Below are 21,217 nucleotides of genomic sequence, written 5' to 3'. Positions count from 1 at the left end.
AGGGGAGAGGGAGCTGTTCCCTAAGATCTGTACCCAGATGGGCAAGTGGGTCTCTAAGGCACACTTATCCAGGAGGAGGGTGCAGGCCTTGGCAAGCTGTCTGGGGGCAGTGCTGGACCTGCATTCTGGCCATTGTCAGCCTCAGATCCCTTCCTTAGGTAGCTCCTCTTCAAAGCTGGATGCTTGGCAGGTCACCCACCACCTGCCCCACCCTACCCACCCCCCAGTTGGAGTCTGAAACTAAACCATGTGGAAAAGAAGAGCCAAAGTTGATTTCCCATTAAACAAGTTCTTCTGTGGGAGATCTCAGGGCTCAGACGCCCCTGAAGTGACCCGGTATGTTTGAGAGGAGATGGGGAGATGGCAGGTGACATCTGATGGTGTGATTGGGTACTACTTTGATTTCTTGACCTCCTCCCCACCATCTCCTTTGACCTCAGCCTTTTATTTTGTTTATTTTCCTGAGCCCTTACTCCCAGGGGGCCTCCCTCCCCTCCACTACAGGTGTCCCAGGTCCCAGATGCGCGTCCACATTCTGCACCCTCTCGGGCAGTCCGGCTCTTAGGTCTCCCCCGCCCCCAGCCGAGGTCTCTGGTCTCCCTGCCGGCGTCGCTCCCCGAGCAGGGTGGGGCAGGACGCCCCGCACCCACTCTGCCCGGGACCGAGACTCCCCGCTCACGCCCTCCGGCCCGCCAGCCGGGAGTCCCCGCGGCTGCTGCGGGGGTCCGGCGGGGATCCGCCTCGTCTTGGCCTGGCAGCCCCCGGCCCCCGCGACTGCGTTACTAGCGGACCCCGATACCGCTTCCCTCCTCCCTCCGAGGGGTCTGCATCGGAGAGGGTCTGGGGGCCGCTGCCCGGCCCGCGCTCGGCCCGCAGTCCCGCTCCTCCCCGCGCAGCCCCACCTGTGGCCCCGCGGCGGCCGCGCAGGGACAGCTGCATTTCGCGCCGCCCGCCGCTAGGAAGCCGGCCGCGCCTCGCTTTCCCCGCCTCCCGCGCCCCAGCCGCGCCGCCGCACCCGGCCCGCCGCCGCCGCCGCCGCCGCCGCCGCCGCGGGATCGCGCCCCTCCCCCAGCCCCCGGCCTCTCCGGCCCGCGGGGAGCGGACGCGCGCGCGGCTGCTCGGTAAGACCTCCCTTCGCTCCCCGCCGGCGCCGCCCGGCCCGCGCGCGGCCCCGACCCGGCCAGGCCCCACCTTCCCGGGCCCGGTCTCCGAGGCGCCGCCGGGAGGGCCGGGCGGGCGCGAGTTTGATTCCCTGGGCGGCCGCCGCTGCTGCTGCCGGGAGCCCGCGCCGCCTCAGCCTCGTGCGGCGGTTCGGCCCCGCATCCTTCCCGAGCCGCCGCCTCCTCCCGGGCCGCGGGCGCGCGGGGCGAGCGGGCACCTGGGGGCTGGGAGCGGGGCGCGCGGGGAGAGGGGTGGTCGCGGGCGGGCAGCGCGGGGAAAGCGAGCGAGGCCTCGGCGAGCCGGCGCCGCCCGGAGCCCCTTCCCCGGCTGCTCCCCCTTGTGTGTGTGGGCGCCCTTCCCCGCTTGGCCCGGGCCGGGTTGGGGGGGGCGCTGGCTGCTTGGCGACGGCTGGCGGGGGGGCGGGGCGGGGGGCGCCTGCCGGGGCCAGAGCTCCTTTTAGGAAAAGGGGAGGTTCGCTTCCTGTCCCCGCCGATGTCACAGGTCGGCTCAGCTTTTTCTGGTTCCACCCGGTCCCCTGGGAGCTGCATCTCTCGTGGCTCGGCCAGGGAAAGTTCACCAGGCACTGTCCCCGCCCCTGCTTCCCCCGCACCCCACCCCGTCCGGCCCTAAGTGCCCAGGGCTCTAAGCTCCAGGGGATTGGTGTCGGCGCTAATTCTTTCTTTCCTCTTCATTTTCTGGTTGCATTGTTGTCTTACACCTAGCACGGGCTTGCCCGTTTCTTTTCCCGTTAAAAGAAGTTTTAGTTCCAAGAAATGAAATTCCGGGAGAGGAATTTGATTTAAGCGGAGGGAGGTTTTAGATTTTCCTTTTTGTGGTGAGAGTGGAGGGTGACTGGGAATTTATTAAGTTGTCCTAGAGGTGATAGAGGATACAAGACCTTCTCACTCCCCACCTGACCCTCCGGCAGGAGCATCGCTGAGCACGGGGAGGAAGCCTTCCTGTTATCCTGCAGCACCCTGAGCCGCCCTGCTCGGGTGAAGGAACTCAGGGAGGTGCTTGGGCCTCTCATTCCTTTTCTTTGCCAGGCATGCTCATCTTTACAGCCTGGGTGGAGCTGGCCAGGTGTGCCTGAAGGAGGTGAGGGACACCAGGAATTCTCTCATGAAGGAAGTTGTCTCACCATGAGATTTGGCCCCCTTGGGATCAAGTGTGAAATGGGTCCCTCTCTGTTGTTGGCAGTCGAGGCCTTTGGTACCTCAGTTTGAATGGAGGATGGCATCCCTGGGCTGGAGAGAGAAACCTGGCTCAGGTCACCAGGAAGCTGGAGGGTGTGTGAGGGACCCCACCCCAGCTCACGTTCTGCAGCTGGAAGGAGCAGGAGACGGGATCAGGAGTGGGGCCTCGGGCCTGGGCACATCCTTAAATAGGAGAGAGACCTTGGGCAGCTAGGATGGTCTAGGGATGATGATATGATGGGGTGCGGGGGGAGGGGCTTGGGGCCAGAGTTGGGGTTATGGGTCCCTTTGAGAATCCGGTGACAACTCTAACTCCCCCCTCCCTCCCTCTGACACGTGCATGTGTGTGAGGACACATTTTGTATGTAGTATCAGAAGGTCACTGTGCCCCTTGGCACTGGGGCCCCTGTTGAGACCCCTGATCTAGAGTCTGTGGTCCAGCCTAGGCCATTCAGAGCAGTTCCCTCCTTTGTGTCGGGTCAGTGAATAGTCCCAGGGTGCGGAGAGCAGACCTCTCAAGAGGGGTTTTCTCATGACCTTCCGATGCAACTTTGGGCCGTGGCCATAGAGACCTGGAAACTCTGGACCAGATCCCAGCTCCCTACAGCTAGCCAGAGGATGGGGGCTGATGTGGTGGCCCTTCTCCAGGGGCTGATTTTGCTATGTGGTGAGAAGGCTCTGGGCACTAACTGGGCCAGGGCCACAGAACTGTTGAATTAGAGGTAAATACAGGGACTAGGGTGAGGGATGGATATTCTGGTGTTTCAACAGAATAGGAGCCAGGTGCTTTAATAGCCCCAGCTCATTCTTGGGGCCACGGGGGAGAAGGTGCTTCAGTGGAGAGTGTAAGTGTGAAAGACAATCCTCCTTTTGAGGAGGTCTTTGGGCAGAGTTGTTCAAGGCCAGGATCGAGGTATTGTAGGTTCCTTAGATCCTTCTGGACTAGGCAAGTCGGGGCCAGAGGGAATGGCTGTCACCATCCCCAGTGCACCCCCAAGGAGACCTGGCCTGCCTTTTCTTTCTTAGCCAAAGCTCACTGGGCTCTGGGCTGCTGCTCAGGTGTTGGTGGCATTTATACTTGGGGATCTGGAAGAGGCTTTAGTAGGGTCTGCTGTCTGTGACTTTTCTGCTTGGTATTGAGAAGCTCTTCTTAGGTTCAAGTGCCCCCAGACAATGGTAGTTCATGGAGACTTTTCTTTGCCTAGCAAGCAGTGTTGAGCATGTGGTAGCACTCAGACTAGTTTGTTCCTTCAGAGCTTCCTACATTTACTTTGCCCTGATGGATTTCCCCGATCCTGGCAATAAGCAACATAGGCAGGTGTATTCTGGAGCCTTGGGGGGCAAGAAGCTGGGAGTCAGACAGGGATCACCTCTGACTATACAAGGTGGCCTGGAGGAGGTGATGTCTCCGTTTTGTTGGCTCTTAGACTTACAGGAAGTGAGAACCATAAAGGGCTTTGGAGACACTGTGGTCCAGTGGTCCCTGACTTGGAACTTGGAAGCTGTGTTGGTGGGATGTAAGGGTCCCATTGTGGTGACTAGAGATTCGCATTCATCGGTGGCCAGGACTCGTCTGTCGGCCGCTACACCGGCTGCCACAGGTTGGTGAGTTTAGAATGCTGGTTATGTCGGCTCACTCAGTTCTTCTCTGATGCTCTCTGCTTTTAACCTCCCAGTAGGCATCTCTGATGTGTCAGAGTAATATAATGGACTCCTAATAATGCAGCTATAGCTCTTATCTTTAAAACAGGTCATAAATAATAAATAGAGTAACAATGCCTGTCAACATAAACTCCCTTTTCATAAAATGTGAAATGCACTGAGGAATGATTGGTGGGATGAAAACTTTCCAAATCCCTCTAACCTCCACCCCCAGGAGGCAATCCGGCCACTCTGTGCCCATTTCCATAATAGCTTAGTGGTTTAGAATGCAGGATCTGAAGTTACATACATATTCCCAGTTGCAATTCCAGCTCTCCATCTTACTCTATGACTTTGTAGATGCTTCAGTTTCTCAGCTTTAGAAAAAATGAAAGGAGATCTATGCCAGACAGAAGCTACTATTATTATTATTTCTTCACTTGGGTGCTAATGTTCTGAGGCTTCTTATTGCTAAGGAAGATCTTTGGTAAAAACTAGAGGCTGAGGCTGGCTTTTGGAGGGGTGGGATGGGATAGGATGAGGCTTAAATTTTGAGCAGAGGGGAGATGACAAGCTGAAATGTCAGGAGATGACAGAGAAACATAGTTGGGGGCAGAATGACCCGGCGTTCGTAGCCCTGCTGTGGAACCAACTCTTCTCCCTTCTCTTCGGAGGATTTGCCCTCTAAGCTGGTGGGGGTGGGGTGGGGGGAGGATCATAATCAGTAAAAAGGGTTGAATGGCTTTTTATGTTAATGCTAATATTGGTCCTGGAGGAACGGGCAGAAGGGGCCTGGAGGAAGGGGGTCTAGTGGGGGGAGGGCAGGCCCAATGTCAGTCAGGAGTGGAAGCTGCCAGGGGCAGGTCAGGGGTTCTGTGAAGCAATAGGCTTGGGAAATAATAATTCCAGCTCTCACTGAGCACTTGCTGTGGGTCAGACCCTGTTCCAAGTGCTTCTCGTGGATCAGCTCCTTTCATCCTCACAAGGTCCTATGAGATATTATATCTATTTTTCAGTGAAGAAACGGAGATATAAAGAGGTTAAATAACTTGACCAAGGTCACATGGCTAGAGACTGGCAGAGCCAGGATTTGAACCCAAGAGGCCTGGCTATAGAGCTTACATCGTTAGGGAAAGTCTCAGAGAGACCCCTACTGAGCCAAGGGCTGAGAGGCGGGGATGCTGGGTGGGGGGATTGGAGGGGTTATGTGCTCTGGGTGAAGGGATGATAATGCAGCATTCAAGCATCATTGGGACGTGCCTGGAGGGTTCAGCCTAGCACAGCCTACTGAGAACCACTGGCTAAGTGCCAGACACTCTCCTGGGGCCTGACCCTGAGTACAAAGGTCACTAAGACATGACCCCTGTCTGGGAGATGGCTACAGTCTAGTTGGGGGGATAAACATGTCAGCCTAGAACTCTAGCTGCCATGGCAGATGCTGCACTGAGGCGAAGCACTGAAGAAGGGGATGCTTTTCCAGCCAGAAGAGGAGCTGGGACAGGGCTTCCTGCAGGAGGGGGCACTTGAGCTGAGTGAGGGTAAAGGTGGCTGCTGCCCCATGGGCTTTTTTTTTTTTTTTTTTGCGGTACGCGGGCCTCTCACTGCTGTGGCCTCTCCCGTTGCGGAGCACAGGCTCCGGACGTGCAGGCTCAGCGGCCATGGCTCACGGGCCCAGCTGCTCCGCGGCACGTGGGATCTTCCCGGACGGGGGCACGAACCCGTGTCCCCTGCATCGGCAGGCGGATTCTCAACCACTGCACCACCAGGGAAGCCCCCCACGGGCTTTTGATCTGACCACAGAGTATATCGCTCTCCCACTCTGTGAATTCTGAGTAGAACCGAGGGTCGAATTTTCTGGATCCTGCAACGCCCTTGCCTTATTTGGCTACCTTGATGCTTTTGTGGTTTTTAAAGTCACCTCCTATACTGCCTGCAGTGAACATGCTGAAGAAGGAATAAAAATCTTGTAAGAGTTGTTGCCCAGAACACAGTGATTCACTCTTGTCTCTCCGTACTTAGAAGCAGAACCAGAGGCAAATGCATGTAAACTGCAGAGGAAGGACTCGAGTAAGGTCTGAGGACAGTGCTGCAGATAGGATGTGAGATGTGAGAACAAGTGACACAGGAACGGAGAGGAACCGCCATCCCCGAAGGTCTTTAGAAATGGGAACAAGTTCCATTTGTCTTTGTGGTTTAAGGGGTTTCATCCGGAGACAGGAAGATGAAGTAGAGGCCCCTCGAGATCTGTGTCAGCTCAGCAACGGGAGGGGAAAAGGATCTGGAATTTTTGAGCTAGAATGTTGCTCACATCTGGCCTAACCCCTCCTTTTACCATTGAAGTGACTGAAGAGTGCCCATCACCGTAAGTGGCTCATTCATTAGTTAATGAGCCAAGACACAAACCACATCTGCCCAACAGCTGTGTGCTGCCCTGTGTCAATCCCTGTCAGAGGGGATGCATTCTGGGGGCACTCCGCAGCCCTACTGGGTGGAGTCCACGCCTCGTGAAGAGGGCTGCAGGAGACCTGCAAGTAGTTGACCGCTTGTCTGGCCGTTGGCACTAGAGAAAAGCTTCAGCTCCTCCTCACAAGATGTTTCTGAGAATGGCCCAGTCGGAGCTAGCGGTCATCTTATTCACCCTCCTGGCCCAGCACCTAGATGAGCTTCAGGCATACCTACAGGGCCTTCAGTAAACTTTGTTGAATGAAGAGTAAATAGCAGACGATCCACAAGTTATTACTCTTTTACCAAACACTTGTTGGGCCAGTACATTTACCATTTCAATTCTGTTTTGCCCAAGCCAACAACTGAATCATTACACGATGCCCCCAGCAACAGAGGAAGGCGCCCAAAAGCATGCTGGGGGCAAGAATGATGAACGGAACAGTTTGGGATTTTTCTCAGAATGTATAATTCTTTGAAAGGGTTTCAAGGGCAGACCTTATGTTCATTTATGATGACTTGCTCTCTTTGTTTGTTTGTTGTAGTTGTTGTTTTTGTTCCCAGCATGAAAGTAAAGGCTGCATTTTTCGAATTTAGGAAAAGCATGTGGTCTAGCCATCTAAGCTGCGTAGCAAGCAAGATGGCTGCAGAGATCTCCAAGGGGAGCAAGGCTTTGCTCTCAGAAGAGAATCTGCTTAAGAATGAGCCAAACTCGAACCGACGCTGGAAAAGGAATTTAAAATACTGGGTGGTGAACTTTACTTGCTGGGGTGAATTTAAATTAACTTGTGCAAATTAAAGAAAAGCAGCAGCAGCAGAAAACCCTGTGGAGGATCTCTTGCTTCCTCCTGCCTGTTCATTAAGGAAGCATCGGGTTTTAGCAGGCACCTGCAGAGCTCTGTTTTTCCCGGCGACCAGCACGCTAGATCTGGAGCTCTGCGGAGAAGATTCTTTGTGGTCGTATAGGGTGATCAGGCGTAGGAAATCGTTATTTCACTTCGTTCAGGTCTGAGATTAGTTTCGGTTTCAGGCTGTACCAGGAGCTGAGTGAGAGAGAGAGAGAGAGAGAGAGCACGCGCGGGAGCTAGGGCGAGTGAGAGAAGTGAGGTGGGAGAGTCTCACCATTGGCTGCCACTAGTGGCAAGGTGGGTGGGCAGGGAACTCCTGTGGCTGAGCAGGGAGAGGAGGAAGATGAATCAGAGCTGGAGTCGGGGAAGGCGGCCATTGAGCATGTGTGTGTCTATGGGCTGGGAGGCAGCATAAGAAGGAAGATAGCAGCAGGTGTGCACAGGGCAAAACCCCGCACAGTTACAGGACTACTGAGCTGGGAGGTTGTAGGGAAGCTGTAAAACACGGATTACCTGGATGAGGTGGGTTTTCCACGAGCAGGTGCAGAGCTGAGAGGAAAGCCAGGTGTAAGTGTGCCACAAGGCCTACACCCACCTTGTACCGGTATCCTTAAAACTTGCATCTTCTTGCGTTTGAGTTTCCTTAAAAAAAAAAAAAAAAAAAAAAGAGACAAATGAAGGTTTGAGAGCTGATAGTTGAGAACTTGCAGACCTTTGCAAGTTGGAGCATCTTCTAAGACGCTGTCTTCAAGCTGTCGTTCTTCCTGAGACGGTTTGGGGCCAGTCTGGTGGTTTCACAGGGCATCATTATCCTAGAAAATCAGCACTTTTCCTCCCGGGACCGGATGTGGGTGTGGCAGACACAGATGTTTCATCCCACCTTAGCAGTGCTAGAGCATCATTGCATTTTATTCCTCGAAGTCACAAATTCATTTTATTTCTAAAAGAATCACTGAATTTCAAAGCCAGAAAGGATTTTGAAGATTATCCAGACGGCTCCCATAGAGGAATTTGTGGTCCTGGGTCATTAAGCACCTTGAAAAGAACTATGGTATGTAGTTAAGAACTGCAAGTCAGACTGCCTGTGTTTGAATCCACCCTTGCTAGTTGCTGCTGTGTTCTTGGGGCAAGTTACTCAAGCTCTCGGAGTCTTAGTTTCCTGACCCATGCAATGGGAGTAGTAATATCCCCTAATGGTTGCTAATGAGGATCACTTATTAAGCCCTTAGCACGTGCTTGGCAAATCGTAAGTTCTCAATAAACGTTAGCTGCCGCTACTGCTGCTGCTGTTGTTATTATTATTGTTATTATCATCATTTCACGAAATCACGTGGCTAGTTAGTGGTAGAGCCTGGGCTCCAGTGCTGAACTCTTTTTACTCCTAGTTCTCTCCAGCATGGCCATAAGATGATTTCATCACAGTCTTGAAATACACAAAGAGCACTGATGAAAGCACTTGTGTAGAAATCTTCGAATGAATGAACGTTCATAGTAGAGCTGGAAGAAATGGGCTCAATCCATGTATTAGATATAGTTAGACTTTGGGCACGAGGGCATATGTTTCCCAAATAATCTGTGTCCACAACCATCCTTTACTAGTGTTCAGAGGTTTCCTAAATGCCAGAATGGTTACCTCTGCTGGAAAGGTTGGGGTGTTTCTCGATATTTTTGTTGAGCTCTCCTCAAATTGGAAACATCCATTTCAATGAGTTGTGGTGGCAAGCAGGCTTTTGGGTGTGATGGAAATATTTCTGTAGCCTGGCTGCTATTTATCCAGGGTGAAGACAGTGCATGGTTTTAAAAACTACGGGCTTGGTGGAAGTCTACATGTCTTCGGCCAGGCCTGCACAAATGCCTTCCCAAATGATTTGCACTGACCTTTTTTGCAAATTGCTGACAGCCTGGGAGCCTCCCGAGGGAGCCTGAACTATTGTTGAGGTGGGTGTGATCCTTGGCCTTGAGGGGTCTTTTGACACCTTTGGTGAGGTGGTATAAGGCCGTTTTGGTATATTTTCTTGGAATATGAAAACAAATGGAAATTAATTTTGTTTGGCAAATCCTGCAACATTCCCTTGAGATACTGCCACTCTCTGGGGCTTATAGAATTGAAGTCTGTTTTTGATGCTTATCCATGGGACTTCTCAAATTTCCATGCCTGAGGAAGGGAGCGTGTTAAAGTGTGAAATTTCTGAGTGTGCGATTTGGAGTCCAAGATGAGAGATCCAGGCTGAGCTCTGCCATGTATGGACTGTGTCATCTGTGCTGTTCTGAGCAGATCGCTTAATTTCTTAATTTGTACTTTTCTTGAGGTTAATCTGTTACTGTACCCCGGCAGCAAATGGCTTTTGAACACATCTGTTAACTAGAGCTGGTAATGATAATCCCTGTTGCACTAGATGGTTGTGATGGTCTAACAATGATAACATTTTTATTACGTATTTATTGCATGCCAATCACCTTCCTGTACATTTTAAGAGTATATATATTTATTTACTCAGCCCCGTATGAGTATAGTATTATTTACCACTTTCCATCTGAGGAGACTCAGAGGGTTAAGTCAACGTGCCCGAGGTCACACAATTAGGTAACCGAGGAGCTGGGATCTGAACTCAGAAAGCCAGGCTGCTGAGTCTGTAGATGGTGTTTCCAAGAGGGCTTTGTCGTCGTGTTGTACTTCTTACTCCTTGACTGTTCCTCTTCTTATTTGACAAGCTGAGGGAGGGATAAGCTGAGCCTGGAGGCAGATTAAGTGTACAGATCACAGTGTTGGAAAGAATGAGGAGATGGGGCATATGAGAGCTTTTTTTGGAGTTATAGGGAAACAGCTGTTTCTAAGTTTGGGACAGAGCTGAAGAGAGCCGACAGGGACAGAGAAGGACATTTTCTGGGTGGATTTTTACTCTGTGCCTTGAGGGGCTGCGCTGTGGATTTAAGGGCCATGTGTCTCTTTGCTCTCCTATCACTTTATTTGGATAGGGATCTCCTATCACTTTCCTATCATTTTATTTGGAAGCCTGTCTTTACATCCCAACTCAGCCCTCAGCTGTGACAGCTTCGGAAACTTAGAACTAACTGCTATGGATACAGATAGCAAATTCTTGACACATGAAAGGCAAGGTGAAAGATGGGCTTTTTAGTGGAAATTCTTCTTTGTTATTGCATCTCTCTGAAATGCATATGGGGGTGAGCCATGGAGTGGCTGGTGTTCAAAGGAGAGAGAATTGGGAACTTGGGTGACTTCCTTTCTTCTCATGAGTTGACTTAAGAGAATGAATCATCCTATTAGCTTTCATCTTGGAAAAGAAGAAAGAAAAGAAAGCACGAGTGAGTGAGATGGCATTTGACTGAAACCAGAGGCCTTCTGTGTGGGTATCCCAAGGTAGAGGCCGGGCGGACGCAGAGGGTCTTGGTGGCTCGAGCCAAGGGTGAGATACCCCCAGGGGATTTGGGAAGGGCTCCCAGCTTTGTGCCACTGCCACCTCCAGCCCTCTCCATCCCCGTGAGGCTCTGGGGAAGGAATAGGCCTTAAGGGGAAATAAATTTGGGGGGGGGTGTCATTTTTAAATGGCAAACCACTGGTGAAATTCATACATAGCAGTGATAATTTTGAAGATAATAATGTAAAAATTCATCACATACAACTAGAGACACTGCAAACATAGTTTTTGACCTTTAGGGACGTGAATGGCCACTTGGACTCCACCCCATGAAGGGGGTGGGGCCCTCCCTGTGCTAACGCCTGACTCCCCTGGGACATCTTTGGGGACCTCTTGTTCTCTTTAGAACTCAGATAGGAGCCTTCCAGGTGTGAGTACTCCCTGCCTGCCCCGCCTCACCCAGAAGCTGCCCTGTTTGTCTCTGAGTTTGCGAGGGAGCTGGGGGGCGCATCCTTTTCTGAGCCACTCTTTGTGACCTTTCCGTGGACTGTCATTTGGATTGTGAGCCAAGGCTGGAGTCCCCAGAGGAATTCAAAGTCCGCCTGGGAGGGAGGTATTGCAAGAAAACTCCCTCAGAGCAGCCCCCCTGGAAGCCCAGTTTAGGAATGGTAATACGGCGGCCGTTTTCAGACACGCTCTGGCTTCATGGCGAACTTTCCCCAGAGCGGTTGCTTTTCTCTGCAAGGCCCCGCTGCCCCCATTTCGCCTCGTTTTCCTTCTTGCCCCAGCCATCAGCAGTAGCTACTGTTAACAGCTCCCATGTGTAAGAGGACTCACTCGTTTCAAGCATTTCACTTCAGTCATTTAATTTAGTCCTGTACCAAACTATGAGCCAGGGATTATTGTCTTTTTAGATGTGGGAACCAAGGCTGAGGGCTAAGGGGTAAGGTAACATGCCTAAGTAATACAGCCACTTACTGAGTGGGATGTGGTTGTTTTTCTTTTAAACTTTATTGTAAAAGTTTTCAAATAGACTCCAAACCGAGAGAGGCTAGTACAGTACATTCCCACGGACCCATCACCAAACTTCTTCGCTCCTTGTGGAGAAGCCCCTGCTCCAGTGCTTCTGGGGCTGCGGTATAGAGCAGACACCTTTGTGTGAATTAGAAGAAGGGACCCTTTCTCCAGGGTATGCAGCTTGGTAAGCAGAGCATAGGCGGGATTCCAGCCCCATTTGCCCCTTTGGATGGGCACCTTGTGCAGTGAACAGCCCGTACAACTCTATGTGGTGGCCCTACCTGCCTCACTTGTCTCCTCATCTAGCTTTTGGCAGAAAGAGACAGAGTGATGATTTCTCTGGTTGGCCCTCAACTACATGGGGTCAGGGGGAAAAAGCTCAGCTGTTGGGGACTTCGGGGGCTAAAATAAATTAAGCAGGAGTGTAATTCCCAGAGGAGATAACTCTTGCTGCAGAAGAGGGTGAGGGCAGATGAGCCGTGTCTTTTGCTGCTCCTGTGTTCTACCAGCCACCTGCTCTCTTGATGACTCCTCCTTGATGCCCTCTCCCCTCTGTTCTGTGCCCAGGGCAAGGGAGGCACTTGTGTGTGGCCGCATGGCTGGCAGGAGGGGAGCTGGTAGAACCCAGGGTATGAAAACCCGGTGCGAACTCAGTCTTGGCTGCTACCCTCCCGGAGTTGCTGGGACAAGCTGTCTTTGCCTCCTGGAAGCTTACATTTTCTTGGGCTCAGTTTAGCCAGTGGCTGGGTGGGAGGTCCTGCTTTCACACCTGTAGGACTGCTCCTTTTAGTGCCAATGTAGGGCCTGTGGGTCACCAGATAGGGCGCATCTTGAGGAGAGGGATTGGGTCTTTTTCACTACTGTGCTCTTGGCTGTACGGACACGTTACAGCATCTAGTCTTGACGTTCTAGAAATATTTGTTGAACAAGTGAATGTTAGACAAACAAATAGAGCGTCCTGCAGACCAGAGAAATGTGCTGAAGGGCCCCGGTTGAATGCTTCGTGTGTTTCAGCCAGGAGAGGAGCTAGACTGTGCTGCTGTAATAATCAGACCCTGACATCCCAGTGGCTTGACACCATCTAGGGTTCATTTGTGCTCGTGGAGAGTCTGACGTGGGTTAGCCAGCCCTCCCCCACCTGTAGCCACACCATCTGGAATATGGGGCCATCACAGTTCCCCAGCCCCTGGCTCTTAACTGCCTTAGCAAGGAACTGACACCTGTTACTTCTGTGTGCATTTAATTTGTCAAGAACTGGTCACACGGCTCTAACCTAACTGCAAAGGAGGCTGGGAAACGTAGAGGAGCAAAGGGTTGTCTTCATGGTTTCAAAGGAGAGGATTTTGTATTTCTTGTCTCTGGCTTTAAACCACTGGAGTGCCTCCAGCCTAATCACTTATCCTCAGTTATAATTTTTTTTTTTTAAACACTAACAAGAAGGGAGCACCTGCCACTTTCTTTAATCCAGGGAAGGAGGCAAGAGATGGCACTGAAGGAGAGTCACTTCGCAGGGATTTTAACCTCTCCTTTACTACATTTTGGTCATGTGATATTCATGTGGTCACTCCACCTTTGTGAGCCTCTTTCCTCATCTGAAAAAGGAGGATAATTATCCACCCATCTGTTAGTTCAGACTCTACTGACTGCAAGTAACAGAAGCCAGCTTGAGCTATTTGAAGCCACGGGGGAATGGAGGAATCAAGGGCAGGAAATACGGCTGGCCTCCCAAGTGCCTGGAACTGGAGGATGCCACTGCGTCCGTGGATGTGTGCCAGATGTCATGGGTCCTCAGCCCCCAAATATACCCATCCTCCTTCCAGTAACTATCAGACTGGATTGTATCTCAGAACCTCGATTCAGATTCCTGAGGAAAGAGTCTGATTGTTCCTTTGTGTCAGCTGTCTCCTGCTGGTCCAAGCAGTGATGGCCAGGAACACATGGTCATATGGTACCACCTGGCTTGGGGGCTGTCCCCTGTGGGTGGGGGTGGGGGCAGTCCTCAGAAAGGTGCTGGTGCTTACCTAGTTCAAGGGTTGTCGAGTTGATTGGATGGTGTCTGTAAGAGCGCTTTGAGAACTCTAAAGTGCTGCATAAATATGAGCTGGCAGGGTGGTGTGGGGTTTCTCGTTAGGAGTCTTGGAGATCGCACTGCCCTGGAGGGGGATGGGAGAGATTATAATGCTGTGGGAGAGGGTTTAAGTTTTGGTGGAGGCAGGGGAGCTGTTTGTTGGAAGGTCATGGAGCAGAGACTGGAGGGAGTGGACAGGACTAGCGTGGGGGGCATTGCCAGGGGTCAAGCTACGATTATAGGCCGTTAGACCGTAACGTTGTAAAAGAGGGAATACTTGGAGTGTGCTCTCACCTGCCTCGGTAGTTGACACTGTGATTGTGGAAAGGATGTTAGCCCACATTACGGCATTTCAGTGCTCGTCCGACACTGCCCCAGTGGGCTGTGTGACTACGAGCAAGCCTCTTCACCTCTGCGGGCTGAGTTCTGCTCTTTGAGGACGCTGTGTGCAGCGTATGCTTGGGCCATGTAACATGGGCATTAAGGCTTGCAGTCTGCAATGAGACAGCTGGGTGTGAATCCTCCTTCACTTGCTAGCTGTATGATCTGGGGACATTTCCTAACCTCCTCCAGTCTGTTTGATGAGGATATTCATAGTACCTACCTCATTAGGTTATTGTGAGGGTTATATGACATGAAGGCTCAGTAAAACATTAGCTAACATGATTAACGGAAGCCAAAGCTACCCGCTGCCAGGGACCTGCGGCCGTGTGGTAACTGTGTGCTCAGGCCTCTTGAGTCAGACTGAACATTAGGACTGTGGGGAGGGAGGTTGGGAAGCTGGGGGGCGGGGGCTGGGCATGGCCCACTAGAGGCAGCCTGGGGGCTGATGCTCAGGGCTTTCTAGTAATTCAGTTCCTCCCTGGAGGCCTGCGCCCTCCTCCCGACCTGCAGCCGCTTCCCAGCCCTGGCGCTGGGTGGGCGGTTGGCTGGATTCTGGAAGTTCAGTGACCCCCTTCCCTGCAGTCCTGGGAGGCCCCGGGTCTCAAACCAGATCCACGTTTGGGATTAAAGTGCTTCCCGTGGTGAAACTGCAGATCCTGGAGAGTTAAAAAATAAATGAAGAAACCCTTCCGACCACAGAGCAATTTGAGGGCTGAATTATTCAGAGGCCCAGCTCCCTCTGGCTTCTCGGAGGGGGGCGGGGGGCGGGGGGAGGGACCGGGAGGAACGTGGGCCTGGCGAGGCTGGAGCTGCGAGGCTGGAGCTGCCCGGCTGCCGCCGTAAGGCCCGGGATCCCGGCGGCCCGCGGCTTCAGGCCGAGGCCGAGCCCAAGCCGGCCCCTCCCGACCTCCCTGGCCGCTGGGCCCCGGGCACTGCGAGAATGAATGACAGAAGGAGGTCGTGCGGGTCCCTGTCCCCGTGAGCGGACGGCCGGGCGGGGAGGCAGGGCCCGGAGGGAGGCGCCCCCGGCCTGCTCCGGGGGGAGGCTTAATCCCCTTTCGTCCCCTTTAGGAGGATGTTTTCTGATTTGAGGAAAATCGGCGCTTCCAGCAGCTGCGGGGTGCAGGAGAGGGGTGTCGGGGGCCCGCGGGGCCCCGGGGAGGGGGTCAGGACGGGTGTCCCGGCGCTGCGCCGGCTCCGGGCTGCCGGGAGGACCGTGGCCATGGCAACCCCGGCCGGGCTGCGGTCAACACGGGCTTTCAAAGGGGGCCTTGTTCCCTGTGGGAGCCGTTCAGTTGCAGCCAGCGGGCTTTTCAGACCCGGGGAGGGAAGGGGGGTAGCGGGGTGGGGGTGGCCTGTTGATGAGGAAGTGTCACTCCTGGTCCCCTCCTCCCCCGCCCCAGGCTTGTTTCCTGGAGGCCCCAGTTTCCACAGATCCTGCTTCTGGAGAATGAAAAGAAACGTAAGCATGAGGAATGTGTTCAGTCTCCAGGCAACAGGGTGTGTGTGTCTGTGTGTAACTGAGGGGAGGGAAGGAAGCTTGGAAAAAAAAAAATCCCTATCCTATTGGCCTCCAAGAATGGAAGGCCTCGGTGTCCTAGACCAGCGGTCCCCAACCTTTTTGGCACCAGGGACCGGTTTCGTGGAAGGCAATTTTTCCACAGACGGTTGGGGGGGTTGGGGCACGGTTCAGGCGGTTGTGCGTGCGATGCGGAGCCGCAGATGAAGCTCGGCTGTCTCGCCCGCCGCTCACTCGCCCGCCGCTCACTCGCCCGCAGCTCACCTCCTGCTGTGCCGCCTGGTGCCTAACTGGCCGCGCGGATGGCTACCGATCCGCGGCCCAGGGGTTGCGGACGCCTGCCCTAGACGGATTTTAGCAAGCTAGCCAGGGCCACCTGAAGCAGATCTTTAAGACTCACGCATCCTTTGGGCAATGAATAGCAAATGAGAAAATATCAGAGAAAATACTAAGTCATTCGTTCAGTGTAATGTAACCAAATGGCAATTTACATTCTTACGTATTAGCCAGTGAAATTTAGTGAGAAAGCTGATCTTGGGAGCTTGAATAGCCTTTGCTGTCTTTGGGGGAGCTTGGCCGCTGGATTTCCCTCCCTTCATTTTGTCTTTAACTCAAGTATAAAAATTGGGAAGAATGGCATGTCTGCTCTCTAAGCACCTGTATCACTTTTAAGGTAGTCTCTATAGATTTGTTAACGAGTGTGTGAATGATGAATGCATTTCCACTTAGGGCGGCTAGGGGTTAATAGCCAGATCTTATCCCTTGACACTCCATCCCTCTTTGGCCTTGTCCGAAGAGGTGGCCAGCAGGGGCAGCCTCAGGTGTGGGGAGATGGGGAGGCAGGACATGAACTTGACTACATCAGTTAACTGTTAACACTGGCCAGGCCTCCGTCAATCAGCTCTCCAGATCCCCCTGGGGATCCTTGAGCGAGGTGTGGGGAAAGATCCTAACCTTTCCAGCTCAGAAAGGAGCTGATTCTGGGCCTGCATTTATTTTCAGGTCACCGTCAGCCTGAGGAAAACAGCGTTCAATCAGGTAGACTGGAGTTTCTACTGCTGCTGCTGCCCCCATTCTGGTCAAGAAAAGTGGGGGATCAATAAACTTGAGTATACATAGGTGGGTGTCTTGGCCATTTAGCAAATGGTCCTCACACCCACAGGAGAGCATGACGGGGGACTCATTCAGAGGTTGGACACTGAGACCCAAGTCAGGTGGCGGCATTCTCACCGGCCCCCGTCTCCTCTGTCCCCTCCTGCTTTTGAGGTTTGGAGGTTGTAGATTCTTCTTGTCATCTACTATTGCATCCGGGGGAGATGGTGCCATTTGAAGTGGGGGTGGAGAGGGCTCAAGAACTTTCCAGACTCTTCTGATTAGCATAAAATAGGCACTGCATGGAGCATTGTCTGGGGCTTTGTGGAGAGAGGGAAATAAGAGATGTAGTTCATGCTTCTGGAGAGAGTCAGTCTAATGGATGAGTCAACCAGCACATTAAAGCAACATTAAGGGCCTGTAAAGTGACAGACATTCTTGTTTACGTATAGAATCTTAGACCAGAATCAGAATGTGTGTGGGGTGGGACCCAGGCATGGGTGAGTTTTAGAAGCTCCCCAGGTGTTTCTCATGCACAGCCAGGGTTTCCGGCCATCCCTCCAGTGCAGTGTTTGCAAATGGGGATGATTTTGTCCCCTGGGAGACACTGGCAGTGTCTGGGGACGTTTTTGGCTATCACAGTTAGGGGTGGTAATGCTACTGACATTGGTGAGAGCCTCTTGTAGGGAAATAGCACATGGCAGGGTTTGGAGGTAGGAGAATGTGGTTTGCTTTCGCAAAGAAGAAAGAGCCTCGTGGTTTCATGAGATCCGGAGTTAGTTTTTCAGCCTGATTTTCCCCAGAGTTGGGTCTGTGTCTTGTCCAGACACTTTTGGTTTGGACGTCAAGCCCCTCTGTGTTTGCTGTGTGTGTAAGTAACCCTCAGGCCTTTCTGCGCCCTGTTGTGAGTCAAGTCAAGGAGCCCCTGTCAGGTACCATCGGCCTCAAGTGCCCAGCCCCACCCTCGGACTGACTTTCCCTAAGTCCATGCATATATGAGAGCTACTGTGCAGAAGCTCGCCTTCCCGCTGGCTCCAGGAAGATGCAGTGCCCCTTGCCTTAGTTAATGGCTTGGCTTCATGGCGCCTTCGGTCATTTATTCCCTACTTCTTAGAGAAGAGTGAGGAAGTGTCCCTCGCCTTTCGAGTCCATCATGGTACCTGACACATGGCAGTTGCCCCATAAATATTTTTGAATGAAACAGTGAATCCCTGAATGAGTGGGAGATCTGGGCCTTTTACTGTGAATTGCCCCTTTAATAAGTACATAGTCCTTCAGTCCTTGGGCCATAAGTTAAATTAGGAGAGACAGACTGGTAATAAGGAGGAAAGTCTCTACGGTCAAGAACTTCCAGGGAATAAGACAGGTAACCTGAAGGAAGTGGGAACCATTTCCCCTTGGAGTTCCCCTGCTCGTGGCCTTTTCTGGCCACAGGAGTGGCCACTGAGGAGCCGTTTCTGCCCTCCTGGGATGACCCAAACACACGTGTGTGGTAATCCTCCCTGGGCATCACTGGCTGAGATCCAGCTGCAGGTGGCATGAGCAGAGCTGAGGCAGGAGGCACAGTTTAATCAGAATACCTCCTCTTCTCGGGTCTGGTTATAGGTAGCAAGTGCCTCAGAGCCGCTCTTCTCTGCCCTTAAGGCAGTTTTTCTGCAACTCAGGAAAAAAGGGCCCCTGGTGTCCCAGGCTCAGGTTGGGGTGGGAAAGGTGTGTTGCTAGGGCTGCCTGTGATAGGAACCCGGTCCCATGCAGGGCCTTCTGCCCCCTCACAGCCAGTCCCGGGGGGAGAGCCTGTTCTCGGGCCCTTTGCTGGGCTCTGGCTGGCTTTGTCCAGTGGAGTTTCTGGAACCAGCCTTATCTGCCCCTGTGTGATGTGCCGTTAGAAACTTGTTCCTCAAGTCGGGTCCCCAGACCAGCAGCACCCACGCCACCTGGTGAGAAATGGAGAGCCTTGGGCCCCACCTCGGGCTGCCCAAGTCAGTCTGCATTTTAACAAGAGGCCCAGGTGGTTTGCGGGCACGTAAAAGCCTGAGGAGTGCCTTGCTAGAAGACTGCTCGCTGAGGGGGGCAACTGCGGGGGGTGGCCTCATTTGAGGGGCGTAGGTGCCCGTCTTTGCAGAGCGCTTTAGGGCAGTGCTTCTCAAACTCTGAGGTGAAGGACAGGTGGTTTATTTCATTCTTTTGGGGACGGATATGTGGCCCGACGAGCATGACCCTCTGCACAAGTCTTAACTGGTCTATATGCTTTCCCTATTCAAAGAGGCAAGTCTCCCGTCGCATGCTTGAATGTGGTAGCAACATCAAATTGCTAGAAACGTCTCTAAATCCTTACTTACTCTCTTTTCCTGTGCTTATCTTGCCAAGGATCCACGACTAACAGTTTCTGAATGGTCTGCAGACCTGCTTTAAGTGGCCCTGGTCTAGGGCCCCATCTTTGGGTCAGATAGACTTGGGTTTGAACCCTGGCTCTGTCACTTAACTTGCTGTGTGTTCTTGGGCAGCTGTTTAGCCTCTCTGAGTCTTAATTTTGTCATCTGTAAGTCAGAGATAATAATGCCTCTGCCTTCTAGGGTTGGAGTTAGGGTTAAATGAGGTAAGCGTGGGTGAAGCGCAGAATGCGTGCTTGATAATACTGGCTGTCAGTTGTGGGCAGCAGCAGCATTGTTACTGTTTGCTGTCTTGGAGCATCTGAAAATGAGGACAGTGGCTGCAGTTAAGGGAATACCATTGCTTTTAGATAGACAGCTGTCTTTAAAAGTGTAGAAAATTAGTTTGGAACAGAAACTTTCTTCCCCCTGTGAATTTCTGATAGTTTAGGGCTGCAGGTAACGTATTTTCCTCTATGTGAATCCAAGCAAAACCAAGGATCAGAACTGGGACAATGTTGGAACTTGTTTTGCAGCGGTGGAAAGAAGTAAGAAGCAGTGGGTAGGAAATCCCTTTCACCCGCAGGGCCGGACTGTTAACTCTTCCCTCTCCTCCCCCACAGTGTATCTCTTGGATACCCTCTCCCAAGCAGGCCGGGTGGTGGATTTTCAGTGCTAAGTTGCCTAATTCTAAACGGCCAGTGCATCATCTCTTTGCGGAGAAATTCAGCTTCCCGCTTGGATGTTTCATCAGAACGAGGAGATGAAGTGAAAAAGTAGAGGACTCAAGTTAGAAGATCTGTGTTCTGGAGTCAACTTAGCAAGCATTGATTGGGGTGTCACCTCACTGGTCCATGTTTGTTAACCTCTTTTTGGGTTCCAGACCCCTCTGACAATCTAAAGAGAACTTTGACACCCTCCTTCACCCTGAAGAGTGTATGCACACCCAAACACATTCAATTGTGCATTTGATGTCGTTGGGGGGAGATCCCTGGACCTCATCGAAACCTCAAGGACCCTTGGCTAAGAAGCTCCACAAGGCTTGTTACTAGTGTACTAGAATATCCAAGTGGCAGGTTGTGGAGTCAGAGTGCAGGGGTCTGAATCGTTCCTCTGCTGCTTGCTGGCTTGTTGAACTTGGGTACATTAATTATCTCCTCTAAGCCTCAGTTTCCCCATCTATAAAGTCGGGACAAGGATAGTACTTACCTCATAGGGTAGTTGTGAAATTAGATGAGGTAATATTTGTCAAATGCCTATGTTGCGTTATTACTGTTTGGCTTACGGAATGCCCATTGCCCTCTGGAGGAATCCCACCTTGGTAGCAAGAACTTGTGCTGTGCTTATTTGAGAGCAAACAGTATTTGGACTGAGACCATGAGGCTTTCCTTTGGATGGGTGTGGAGTGGCCCCCCTGACATACCTCTGGGAAATTTGGAAAGTTGGACAGCTTTGGAGCAAGGCTTCTAGAAGCCCTCGCGGTTCAGTAATTTCCATGTGCCATTGTTGGTTTTGGCTCCAGGCTGAAGATCCCTGCCTCTGGAGCTTCCCTGAAACTAGACGCCCGACCCAGAGGAGCAGGGAGGAGGGGAAGGAAGAACAGAGAAGCAGACTTTTTTTCTCTCCTTAATTAACTCAGGCTCTTTTGCTCCCTGGGCTTTTGGGCTCTCGCAGCCCCAGCAATTAGTGGGAGTGTTAACTGGGGTCAGGGCAGAGGCCGGCCCTCAGGGAACTCCCGGGGAAAGTACTGGGGAGAAGGAAGTGCCTCTCAGGCAGGAATGAGGGCTTCGCCTCTCGCCGCCTGGGCCGCTGCCCCCTTTTAGCTGAGCCACCCCCAGTTCCAACCCCAAGTTCGGGCTCAGCTGTCCCGGGAGAATAGCGAGGAGCTAAAGGATTCCAAACCTCGGCCCCCACCTACCGGGCCTTAATTACATCAACGCACAAAGCCGGGGTGGCTGCTCAGCCTGTCCTGGTGAACAATCGCATCCTGTTCTCACGGCCTGTTTTCCCCCAGCTGCGCCTCTCTTTCATCTCGGCCTCTTTCCCAGGGACGCGGGGCTCGTTCCCAGGAGGCCAGAATCTGGGTTCTAACCTTCTTACTTC

At 52.6% G+C, this 21,217-nt stretch overlaps 1 pseudogene; it reads left to right on the top strand.

Moving 5' to 3' along the window:
• The first annotated feature begins 247 nt into the window (after positions 1-247).
• Positions 248-21,217, top strand: part of LOC149746737 (uncharacterized) — a 55,875-nt pseudogene continuing 34,905 nt past the window's right edge.

The sequence above is a fragment of the Delphinapterus leucas genome, chromosome 19 (assembly GCF_059928025.1).
Source record: "Delphinapterus leucas isolate spDelLeu-1000000601 "Yukka" chromosome 19, BTC_Dleu_Yukka2, whole genome shotgun sequence".
NCBI lineage: Eukaryota > Metazoa > Chordata > Mammalia > Artiodactyla > Monodontidae > Delphinapterus > Delphinapterus leucas.
Note: the sequence above shows the minus strand (reverse complement) of the source record. Positions and strands in the feature narration are given on the sequence as shown.